Below are 12243 nucleotides of genomic sequence, written 5' to 3'. Positions count from 1 at the left end.
AGATAGATAGATAGATAGATAGATAGATAGATAGATAGATAGATAGATAGATAGATAGATAGATAGATTCGATTACATAGAGAGATACATAGAGTGAGCTCTGTGGGTTTCTAATTCATTTGCATATGCAGATTGTCCTAAGGTCTTAGTGCAATTTTAAACTTTATAGCTTAATAGTATGGAAAATGGGCATTTTAAGCTAAATGATGAAATGATACATAAGGGCTCCATGACCACTTGTCATGATTGTTGTAAAAATTGTATTTCTTTCCGTATACAGATTTTTCTAGATGACCTCTTAGATTTCTTCCAATTCTGAGATCCTGTGATAGCATGTGATTATGTAAAAATGAGTGAATGAGGTTCAAATTCATCAATGTGCTATGGTATTGTCATGGGACGATAGGTGTTTCAGGAACCCCAGTAACCACAGTCCCTGGATTTCAGTCTGGAAAGAATTCACGGACCCAAGCAATCTTTAAGTCAGGATGGTATAAGTTTATTGTTATGCTTTATAGAGGACAAAAGTTCTTAGGGAACCTTCAACCTTAAAGGGTTGTAGTTAAAGTTTATAAAGGATTACCATAGTAAATCAGATGTCAATCATGCTAACTAGGTGAGTCAGGGTGGGATTAGGGAGAAGTTAAGAAGTGGTCAGTTCTTAAAGGAGCATGCACTTTTAATACCTACTGCACAGGTGTATTACCCAGAATTCACAGGGAAATAGCCCAAGGGGGGGGAGGTGCCAATGCCTGGAGGTGTGATTTCAGACTTGAAACATCACTGTCAGGTAGTTATTCAGGGATGACTAGGAAAACTCAGGCAGTCCCCATCAATGTCTTGTAAGACAAGACAGATGTTGGGAATAAACTTATATTCCAAGCTAACAAGGGATATATCCTGTATCCCTTGAACTAGGGAGTATACATATGATTGAGTCTAGGATATATATGATAGATAGATACCTGTACACAGCTGCTTCAGCCAGTACTCAGTTGGGTCAAACTACTAAATTCTATAAATAGGGGCAGCTAGGTGGTGCAGTGAGTAAAGTGCCGGCCACAGAGTCAGGAGGACCTGAGTTTGGTTCCGGCCTCAGACACTTAACAGCCCCCCCACACACACACACACACACAAACTAGCAGTGTAACCTTGGGCAAGTTACTTAGCCCCAATTACCCTCCAAAAGGCAAAAAAAAAAATAAATTCTATAAGTACAGCTGACCACTGTATCAGGAAGAGAGATAAGTATTTTGTTAGGGCATGCTGCCTTTGAGCTAGGGAGAAACTGCCTGAGACAGTGTTTTGAGCTTAGGAGATTTGAGGCTAGGGAGAACTGTGATTTTGGAGCTGGATGTGATTTTACAAACTGTGGTCCAAGCACAGGCACCCAAGCACCTCATCATTATTAATGAAATCTTAGACTAATTAAAGCCATGTAAAGTGTTCTAGATTAGGGAGGTATAGAAAAATTGTACTTTACCCAATCTTACTTGTCAAAGGTTATAATTTTTATTTCCACATAATCTCTCACCTTGTATTCAACTTTTAGCTCCACAATAAGGCTATTGATAAACTAGGTAGGGTCCAGCAAAGGACAACCCAGATTATGAATGGAATGAGGATCTTGCCATGTCCGGATTGGCTGAAGTAATTAGGGAAATAGAGTTTAGAGAAGAAAAGTTTTAAGAGGGAGATAATAACCATCTTCAAGTATCTGAAGAGCTAATACATGGAGGAGGAGTACACTTTCCCCCCCTGGAGATCACAAACGGGAACAATCATTGGAAAATGGAAAGAGATAAATTCAGGAATCTCGTTTTCACCTTAGTGGAGGTCTTTAAGCAATATCTTGTTCAACACTTGCTAGCATAAAAGATGTTATTATTCAGGTAAAGCTTAGACTAGATGGACTCTGCTCTGAGGTATTTTCTATCTCTGAGAATCTGTTAACTTAGGTATATAATGAACAGAAAATGTAATAAAATTAAGTTTGGTTTTGTTCATGCAAGCAGTAGCCTGTGAAAAGAATACATTAATTATGCAGCTCTGCCTGATTTTAAAAGAGTTTAAACAAAGGTGAACACAATACAGTTATTTCAAAAGAAAAATAACAATCATTCAACCTTGAATATTTTTTCATACTGAAATAATGGCAAACTACACTAAGTATATATTTTTCAAGTAATTTATCACGCTAGCTCTTCATTGTTCTGTAAATTACTTGATATATACTATCAAGGAGCCTATATAGATGTTCAAGACTGACAGATCAACAAAATTCATCAGGTTTCCAGTACATTTTATACTCTATTTTCTAAGGTTTCAGATTAATGCATTGCTTTTATTGATTTTTTATAAACAAATAAATGTAAAAAATATTGGCCTTAAAATTATACTTTTCATTTCTTAGAGAATGTTATATTGCTTCCAAAAATTTATTACATTATCTTTTTATGTATCACTGAATCACAATTATATATATATATGTATATATATATATATATATATTCAGTTTTATGAACTCCTAATCTATTTCATTGCTAATTTTAGTACCTTGTCATTGAGCATTATAGACACACAATGCAAGCTTTTCTATATCACCTCCTAGGAGAAGATAAAAACTTATATGCACAAGCTCCAGGATTTTATTTGTACAAGAGAAGTTAAATTGTTATCATATGGAACCCAAAGTGGACCTCTTTACACATTGGACTAGGTAATCCCTGAGATCCCTTCCAAATCTAAGGTCCTATGAATCTGGAGAATCAAAAGGTTATATTTTACCCTATTGAGAGAAGAAAACACTGGAACTTCTTTAAAAGGAAAGAAGACCTTTTCTTTAAGAAAATTCATATCGGTAGCTATGTAGACGATGGCTGAGTGGAAAGAGACTTGGGATAAGGAGCCCAATTAGAACACTATTATGATAGGCCAGTTGAAAGAAATGAAGGCCTGTACTACAGTTAGTGCTTGCAGGAGTATGGAGATAGATGTTGTCAAGGGAGAAAAAACAAGATCTGGCAACTGATTGAATTTATGGTATCAAAGAGAATGGGAAGTTGAGAATAAAACTAAGATTATGATCCTCAGTGACTTAGAAGATGGTGGTAGTGTCAAGATATTAGGAGATGTCCTGTTTTCCAGAGCTAAAGCCCAACAAACAAGTTGTGCCCTGAGCTTGGCATAACAGCAATCCTTTGTGCTCACCTTCTGGGTGATCTCACCTTCTGGCAAAATCACATAATTATTGTATTGCTTTGACCAGTATCAAATGAACACAAACACTGGACAAGCACCCATGTTCCAGTTTTGAAGCCCTACTAAGAATCAAACTTGTCACATTGTTGCTGTTACCACACATTGTCAGGGCTACAGTTCACTGTGTAGTCACCAGTATAAGTATTGAGATCTGCCTTTTCTAAAGTCAGGACCCTGGCACATGTGTCTAATCTGCCTCGTGGATTGCAAGCCATTTCCCTCACTCTGAAATTAAACTTCGGTTTGATTACTGGCTCTCCTTTCTCTAGCCTGCTCTGATCAACTCTGGTCATCCACAGGTTAGAGGCTGGATCGATCTGGTTGACAATGAATTTAGGGCAAAAATATGTAACTCTAACCTACATTTCCAGTTTCATTTGCCATTATTTTCCTTTATGAATTCTAAATTACAACACAATAAGATTATTAGTTCTTCCTTCAAATTTTTACTTTCCATATTCCACCTTTGTGCATTTGTTTAAACCTTCTCCCATATCTGGAATGGTCTGCCTTACGAAATTCCTTTTATACTTCAAGACTCAAGATCTTCCCTACTCCTGGAAATGTTTCTTGATTACCTCCAATTGCTGGGCTGTCTCTGTCTTTACATTAATTTGTATTATTCTTGTTAAGTGTCATATTCTAGAAGGTGAAGTCCTTGAAATAAAGGAATGATTTGTACATATTCTTTTTTAAAAACATTTTTCCTCTTTCTTTTTGTATTCCTACTGTCTAGAATAGTGTTTGGAATACTAGATTTAATAAATATTTATTGAATTGTATTGAATTAAATTGAATTTCACCTCTATTGCCCTGTTTTACCTTCACTCTAGCATTCCCAAACAGAACTATTCAGGTTTTTGATAGATCTGTGGTCCATCAGATGTAGATAAGGGCCACTTCTAACAGTGCTGACTGCACTCCTTCTGACTATTTAACCCATTGAATTCTTGTCCACATCTTTCCATAATTTCAATAAGTCTATCAATAAACATTCATTAAGACTACCATGTTTCAGGCACTGTGCTCCTTAATAGAGATTCAAAGACAAAAATAAAACAGTCCCTGCTCTCAAGGAGAATGAATTCTATAAATGGAAAAATATGTATGTAAATATACAAATTATGTAAAAGTAAGCTAAAGGAAATTTCAGAGGAAGAGACAGGAAGCTGAGGGGAAAAAGAAAGACCACATGCAGGAGATGGTGTTTAAATGTTACACTAAAGGGAGATTTTAAAAATCAGGGTAAAAGATGAAGAAGGAAAGTATTTCATCCATGGGGGACAGTCTATGCTGAGGTATATAGAGAGAAGATAGATTATTGCCCTTGAGGAGCAATAAGAAAGCAAATTTGACTTGATCTTAGAGTATATTATAGGTACTCATATTAAAACTTTAAATTGGTCCTTTTAATATCTCAGTCATAGGAATATGCTAATAAATATCTAAGCCTGCATTTGAACACAGATCTTCCAGGTCCAGAGCTCCATCAACTGCAATACCAGCTGTATCCAGTTTTCTCTCTCAGTCACACAAAGACCATAAAAGGTGATATTTGAAGCCATATACCTGTTGACTCCTAGTCTATCACTCTTTGCACAGCTAAGGAAAGTAAGTGACACAGATAAAACATTGGTCTTAGAGTCAGGAAGACCTGAGTTCACATCTAGTCATAGATACTTCCTAACTGTGACCTTTGATAAGTCATTTAGTCTTTTCTGGCTCAGTTTCCTCAATTGTAATATTGGGCTAATGATAGCACCTACCTCATGGGGTTATTATGAGGATTGAATGAAATAGCATTGAATGAAATAATATTTATAAATGATTTAGGATATTGTTTGGCACAGAATAGGTGCTTAATAAATGCTTATTCTCTTCCTTTTCCTGACAAGGTGAGAATGTTTGTACCTTCCCTAGTGAGGTTAACATATGGCCCTGTGAAACTGACTTTTGCCTCTGTGAATATTCTTTTCCATTTTTGGTGACAGAATTATAGGCTAGGGTCTTATGAGTTTTGAAAAGTTAGGAGAATGACCCTCCAGGAAACCAAGAGCCATATGTAGTATGGGATTCAGGGAATCCAAGTTCACTACAGGTTTTGAAGCAAAGCTAGCATTAGTGCCCTGAGGATCAAGGAATTAACTCCTGGAGTGAAATTGAATAGGGAGTGTAGCTGGGACAAGGACTCCTTCAAGCATATTTGAAAGTTAACTGGGGAAACTAGATTGCACAGTGAATAGAGCACCAACCCTGGAGTCAGGAGGAACTGAGTTCATATTTTACCTCAGACACTTGACACACTAGCTATGTGACCTTGGGCAAGTCACCTAACACCAATTGCCTTGCCCTCCCTCCTCAAAAAAAAGCAAGTTAACTGGTGGAGATCAATGTTATATAGGAAGTAAAATAAATATGATTGTACTCTCCCCAAAGACTGAAGCAGGATTCATAAAATGTGTCCCCAAAGTCTTGGGGGGAAATGTTTGTACTTTTATTATTACTATATCTCTGAAGTAAATGTCCCTTTGCAAGAGCTAATTTATATTAAGTAATTGAGTCCAGCCTTACTCACCAGCACTAGTAATGTGGGGAGCAAAACCAATGGGGTCTCAAGCTATTGGCATTAGAGGAGAAATACCCCCAAACTTTTCATCATGGGTCTAGAATAATTAGAGAGAGAAGTAAAAGAACTTATTACAATATGAAAGAAACATGGAGGAAAAAATGAACTTAACTTTAATGTGCAATTAAATAATCCAATAAAATGAAAAAGAGTGACATATTTTATTAAAAAAATAATAAAACCCCACAATCTGTTGCTTTCAATAAACCTACCTACAAGTAAGCAAACACAAAATAAAAATGAAGGACTAGAACAAAAAATGCTTCTACCACAGATGACCCCCCCCATAGGATCTATAGCCATGGTGTCAAAGCAAAAATAAATAAAATTCATAACAAAAATAGAGATAGAAGGAAATTACTGAATGTTGAAAGACACATGAACAAGAGCTATTAATATGACACTAATGCTCATTAAATGTCTCAGCATCTAAAGTCATGAAGAAAAAAGTTAACTGAATTACAAGAAAACATAGTATTGTAATCATAGTAGGTGATTATAAGATCCTTTCTTCAGTCTTTCAGAAATCAAACAGAAAGATAAAAAAAGAAAATATAGAATTAATCAAATTTCTGGGAAACTTAATCTAAAACCCAAGGTGCCTTCTAAATGAGAATACTAAAGAATCTCTCTCTGTGTCTATATATACATATATGTGTGTGTGTGTGTATCTACAATCTTTCACAGCAGCACATGGACCTTTTAAAATTTGACCATGTATTGGGTCTCAGAAATATTACAAATAAACAGCAAAATGAAGAAATAATCAATATGTCATTTGTAGATTATAACACAATACAAACAATAACCAGTTCAGAAAGCACAAACAGAAGACATGAACTTAAATGGAAGTTTAACAACAAAGTAATATACCATACAAACAATAATTATGTGAAAAACATAACAAAGAAAAATGTACTAGAATTTCCATGATGAAGTTAAAGTGGTCCTTAGGGACTACTAAAAATATGTGACAAAGATAGAAAAGGAGACCGTTACTGAACTAAATGTACATTTTAATAAATTAGAAAATCACCAAATAAACCCCAAATAAACACAATATAGGAGATATTAAAAATTGGAGGAAAAATAGTAAAAATAAAAGCTAATAAGAAAAGAAATCGTGTCTGTAATGGTAATGGTAATTTGAAGATCTTCCCTGCTCCTTAATAAGCCTAAGGGAAATTTGAAGATCTTCCCTGCCCCCTAAGAGGCCACAAATAATCACATGGAACCTAAGTTGAGCCTAAGAACTCATGATGAAAAATGCTATCTCCCTCCAGAGAATACGGATCAAAACATACTATTTTTCACTATCTGTATTTTTTTTCATTTTTTCCACTTTGGGGCTGTGTCTTCTTTAACAACATGATTAATATGGTAATATGTTTTGCATGACTGAACATGTATAACCTCTATTAAATTGTTTACTGTCTCAGAGATTGTGAGGTGAGGGAGGGAGAAAGAAAATTTAGAACTCAATTTTTAAAAGTAAATGTTAAAAATTGTCTTTAAATGCAACTGGGAGAGAAGAAAATATTTGTTTTTTTAGTAAAATAAAAACATTCTTTGTTATGTGAGATGGCTTTCTAGCCAGGATACAGAGGGAATGGAATAGAGAATTCAGGTGATATTAAAGCAAAAGTTATAAAAATATTTTTTTGGTTTTATTATAAATAATAGAATGAACAGTCAATTAGAGTAAGAAGACATAAGTTCAAATAATAGCTCTGCCACTTGTCAGCTATGACCTTGTACCAATCATATAAACTCTTAGAATTTCAGTTGCTGCTTCTAGGGTAATAATTATCTAATCAATTAACATTGTTTCCAACCTCAAATAAAATGTTTAATGTTGAGTTCTCTGTAACTATAAAGCACTATTTAAGTGTTGGCTATGATAATGCCAAGAAAGGTGGTTTTACTTAAAGGACAGAGTCCTGGAATCAGAGTCAAGAAGCCCTGTGTTCAAATCCTTCTGACACCCACCAGTTGTGTGATATTAGTTAAGTCACTTAATCTCTGTTAGCTTCAATTTACTCATCTGTAAAATGAGGTAAATAACACATACTTGATAAGGTTGTGAGAATTAAATGAGTGATGATAGGTAAAATGCTTTGCAAACTTTAAAGCAGTTTATGAATATTAGCTAATTTAACTATGAAGATTTAAACTGACAGTGGATAGAAAGCTGCCTTCAGGGACAGGAAGTTCAAGGTCTGAGTACTGCTTACTGCCTTTTTGCATCTAGGCAAATCATTTAAACTTTCAGGAATTTTAAAGAAAATAACTGGAACTTTTTAAGACAATAAGTTTCAAAGAAGATTCTGATCTTCATTGGTGGAAGAGTATACTAATCTTGGAGTTCCCTTTAGCAATTAAATTCCCAGTTCCTATTTTTGCCCTATTATTATTGTAATGATTACAGAGGGAGTCTTAACAATCTCTTCTTAATGACAAATGAGGAATTACTCCCCTTTAATTTTTTTTCCCAAAGAAATAATATTTATTTATTCATTCAAAAACTACATATTAGGCATGCACAAAAGTTTGTTTTTCACTGTAACTTCTTGTACCATGTTGAGATAAGACATTACATCTGCCTTCAAAAAGTGTTTAGTTAAATAGCTTCTCAAACTGTACCCAGCACTGCAATCATTTCCAACAGTGCCTCTGGTGTGTGTGTGTGTGTGTGTGTGTGTGTGTGTGTGTGTGTGTGTATGTGTGTGTATGTGTGTGTGTGTTTGTGTGTTTTTTATTTATTTCTGTCAAGAGTTCTCATGGACCGGACCCAGACAAACTTTGGGAAAAAAATATTATAAGATTTAATGGGTCCAAAACCCAAAGAAAGGGAACATCAAGAGCTGCAGAAATGGCAGTCTCTTACCCTAATGCAGCAGTTGTTATAAGTTATGTGAAAGTGTCATATGATTAGAACTTTGAATTATCACTTAAAATTACAAAACATAAAACCTTGAATGAAAAAAGTACATGTGTTTTCAGGGAAAATAGTCAATAAGGCATCCAACTATTCATAATAAATTTTATTTTTAATGTAATGGCAAAAAAACAGTGATTTGACTATTTTGGATCAATAGAAACATTTATTATAATTTTATATATAGTTAAGATCATATTCATGGTCTCATGCTTTGCAAAAGATAAAGCAGCAATGAACGATGAGATCGAAAGAAAAATATGTAAAAAAAATAACATAGGTTTTTTTTTCTATAAAGGGATGATTCCTAGGCTAAAGATCAGTCAACAATAATACATATACAATAATGCATCTGAATGAAAAGAAAAAGGAGAAAGAGAAAGTTATTTTGTGAAAAATATGAAATGCAAGGCAATGAAGAGCAGAACATCTAAGAAAACAGTGAAAGATTTGGGTTTTTGGGAGGATGGGAAGTTTCTAGAGATTCAAGCAGCTTGAAGAAGAGTATTACTACAGATTCTTATTGGTCAAATGCCTGGAAATATTGAGGGTAGGGATCTCTGGAGCATGGAGATAACTTATTTGAAATGGCAATGGAGTGAAATGAAGATTCCTTAGACTAACTTCCTAAATTAGCTTTTCAGAATGAACAGGGGTTTGATTTGGAGGAGCACAGTTTGAGAACATTTCTTATCACCCGTTATTACCAAGATGAAAAATAGAAAGTATACTCATCTCCATGAAAATGAAGAAAGAAGGATTTGCAAAGCAGTTACGAAGTCATATCCTTGAGCAATATACGAGCAATATACGTATAATAGCAAGTTTTTAAAAAAAAAATTTCCTAGGTTATTATAATACTACTGAAGTCAACAAAAATCCTTCTACTATGAATTCTCATCTCACAATGATCTGAATTACATATATTTATGGCAAACATCTGTCCCAAATCCCATATTACATTAGCATATTGTATTCAATGAAATATAACCAAAAAAACTTCCATAATTGGCCTAGGATTACTTTTAACTAAATTTTACTTTTGTCTTAAGTATTTCAATCTGAAAATAGCAACCTAGAAGAAACAGTTTTAAAATAAGTAATGATCTCAAATTATTCTGGTCAAAAGCATTTACTTTAGATTGTTCTTCCAAGAAACATAAAGTATTAAAGGCATCCAGTGCTAACAAAATTAATCTATTCAAATGAATTGAAGAAAAAATTAAAATGCCTAAGTTGTCATCACCTACACTTAATGTCCAGATATCAAGATTATGGTCAGCAAAGATCTGTTGTTATGCCAGGTCATATTTATCCTTAGGTTGATGCTCTTTTAATTAAAATGAATTGAATAAATGAAATAAAATAATCTAGAGAAATCTATCTAGTGGTTTTCACAGACTTTTCTAGACATGGCAAAAAAAATCTTCAAAATTAAGGAGTCCTGCACCCTGATGAAATAAAAGCCTATTCTAAGTTTGGTGAAACTTATTTTTTTCTTATTCTCAGGAACAACTTTAAATATGTTGATGTTTGCCTTGTTCAGGAAACTATGCTATTCATCATCAGGCCCTTCAGAGTCTTTTTTAGTTTATTTTTTTAACTGAAATTTCACTGTGCTCAGTGCTACCAGATTTACCAGGTAGAACTGAAGCAAGGCTCTTGCCCTTGAGATGACCAGGCTGCATTTTTCTCTTTTCTTAAACCTCCCCTGAAAATATCCAGGAAACAAAAATACACAAAACATACATTATATAATGGTATATTGTCAAGGGTTCATTGATTTTAAATCTTTTTTCCCAAAGAAAAGTTGTCTTTGATACTCTTGCTGACTCTAAAATAATCTTATATCATGTATGTTTCTTGATTCAACTGTGTGACAATTTGGAACTTTAATTAGAATTATAAACTCTGTCTGAAATTGAAGAAAAAAGACCATGAAAAAAGCTTCTAAATACTGTTTCTGTCCAAGTGATCCATGTCGTAAGGTCACATTCTAGGTGAGGCTTGTTAATCGCCTAACCTCCAGGTCCCACATTTTTCTCATATGCAAAATGAGTAAAGGTGTGAATGGGATGGCTCTACTAATTATTAATGATCCCATGATTCCCTGAGCTTAATCTCCAGTTTCTTTTCTCACTTGGATGAAATCCAAGATAAATATGCATTAAAACTAACAAAGGTCCATTATTTTTTACAATGTTTCCTTTTCCTGATTTTTGCTGGGATGTTCCCCTTTATACTTTAATGTGTTGTGGATTCACAATCTGTTAAGGGTACACTCCCTCTCCTTATGCTCATCAAGTCCTTAAATCCTCACTGGTCTTTACTAGGATTATGATTTTTGAAAAATAAATAATCTTGTCCCCAACTTTGTTCTCTGACCCTCTCCAAACTTAACTCTACCAGTCTATCCCTGGGCCTGGACTAGGAGTCTTTTCAGCTTGATAGAACTGACCAGAGTCTCTTTCTAAAGCTTTCTGAAGCCCAGGGTCAGTTTACCATCTTGATGAGACAAAAGAAGAGGATTATACCGTGCTTTATTATGAAAATATTTATTTAATGGTGAAAATGCTGGTCTCTCTCTCTGTCTCTCTCTCTCTCTCTCTCTTCCCCACAAGTACAATATTAGGACCAAAAACTATCTAATGTCTGGAATTGAAGTCTCTTCTTCCTCGAGGTACTTGCCAACTATACCATTTGGGAGACATGGAATTTTGATGAGGAATAAAGGTAGCCCCAGGCATGAGGAATTGAAATGCAAAAGCATTCAGGCTTTTATCACAAAGGCCCCTATAAAAATTTCACTGAAACCTGATGGCAAAACTCATTTCGAACTGAACTGCATCCCGACCATACTCTCTCCACCCTTCTTTATATTCAGGTAATGCCAATGTACAGCTTGTACCTATTGCTACAGCACATCCTCAGGTTCTTTGAGTATGCTGATTTCACAAGATATGCAGCTTCCTGCTGGCATATTAAAGGGCAAGATCAAATTCATAGTACATTAGAGAATTTTTTGAGAAAAAATAAAGGTGCCCCACATTGCTAAGTGACAAACTAAGGTGTTTGTAGAAAATACTTTTCATCAGTGAATATTAGTTTTGTCCTTAGTAAGCAGTCTCAACTATTAAACATTTAGTTCAGAGAGGTTGGATGACAGCTCTAAATTTACAAACATGATTTTCTTCCATATTTGGGACTCAAAAGATTATATCAGTCTAATTAAAATTTGAACTCAAACTTTATAATGAATTTTAGCTGTTTTAAAGGCATATATAAACTCTAATTAAAGGAATGTTTAAAGAGGCTTTTTGAGTTAATCATCTTAAAACTATATAAAATCAGAGGCCAGATTAAGGTGTTGACTAATAACATGACTAATGCTATTTTGTTATTAGTGAGTCAAGGACCA

Source organism: Petaurus breviceps, unplaced genomic scaffold (genome assembly GCF_028583685.1).
Source record: "Petaurus breviceps papuanus isolate PSGF00001 unplaced genomic scaffold, PetGlider_PUasm1.0 38, whole genome shotgun sequence".
NCBI lineage: Eukaryota > Metazoa > Chordata > Mammalia > Diprotodontia > Petauridae > Petaurus > Petaurus breviceps.
The sequence above is the reverse complement of the archived record's forward strand: the minus strand, read 5'-3'. Positions refer to the sequence as shown.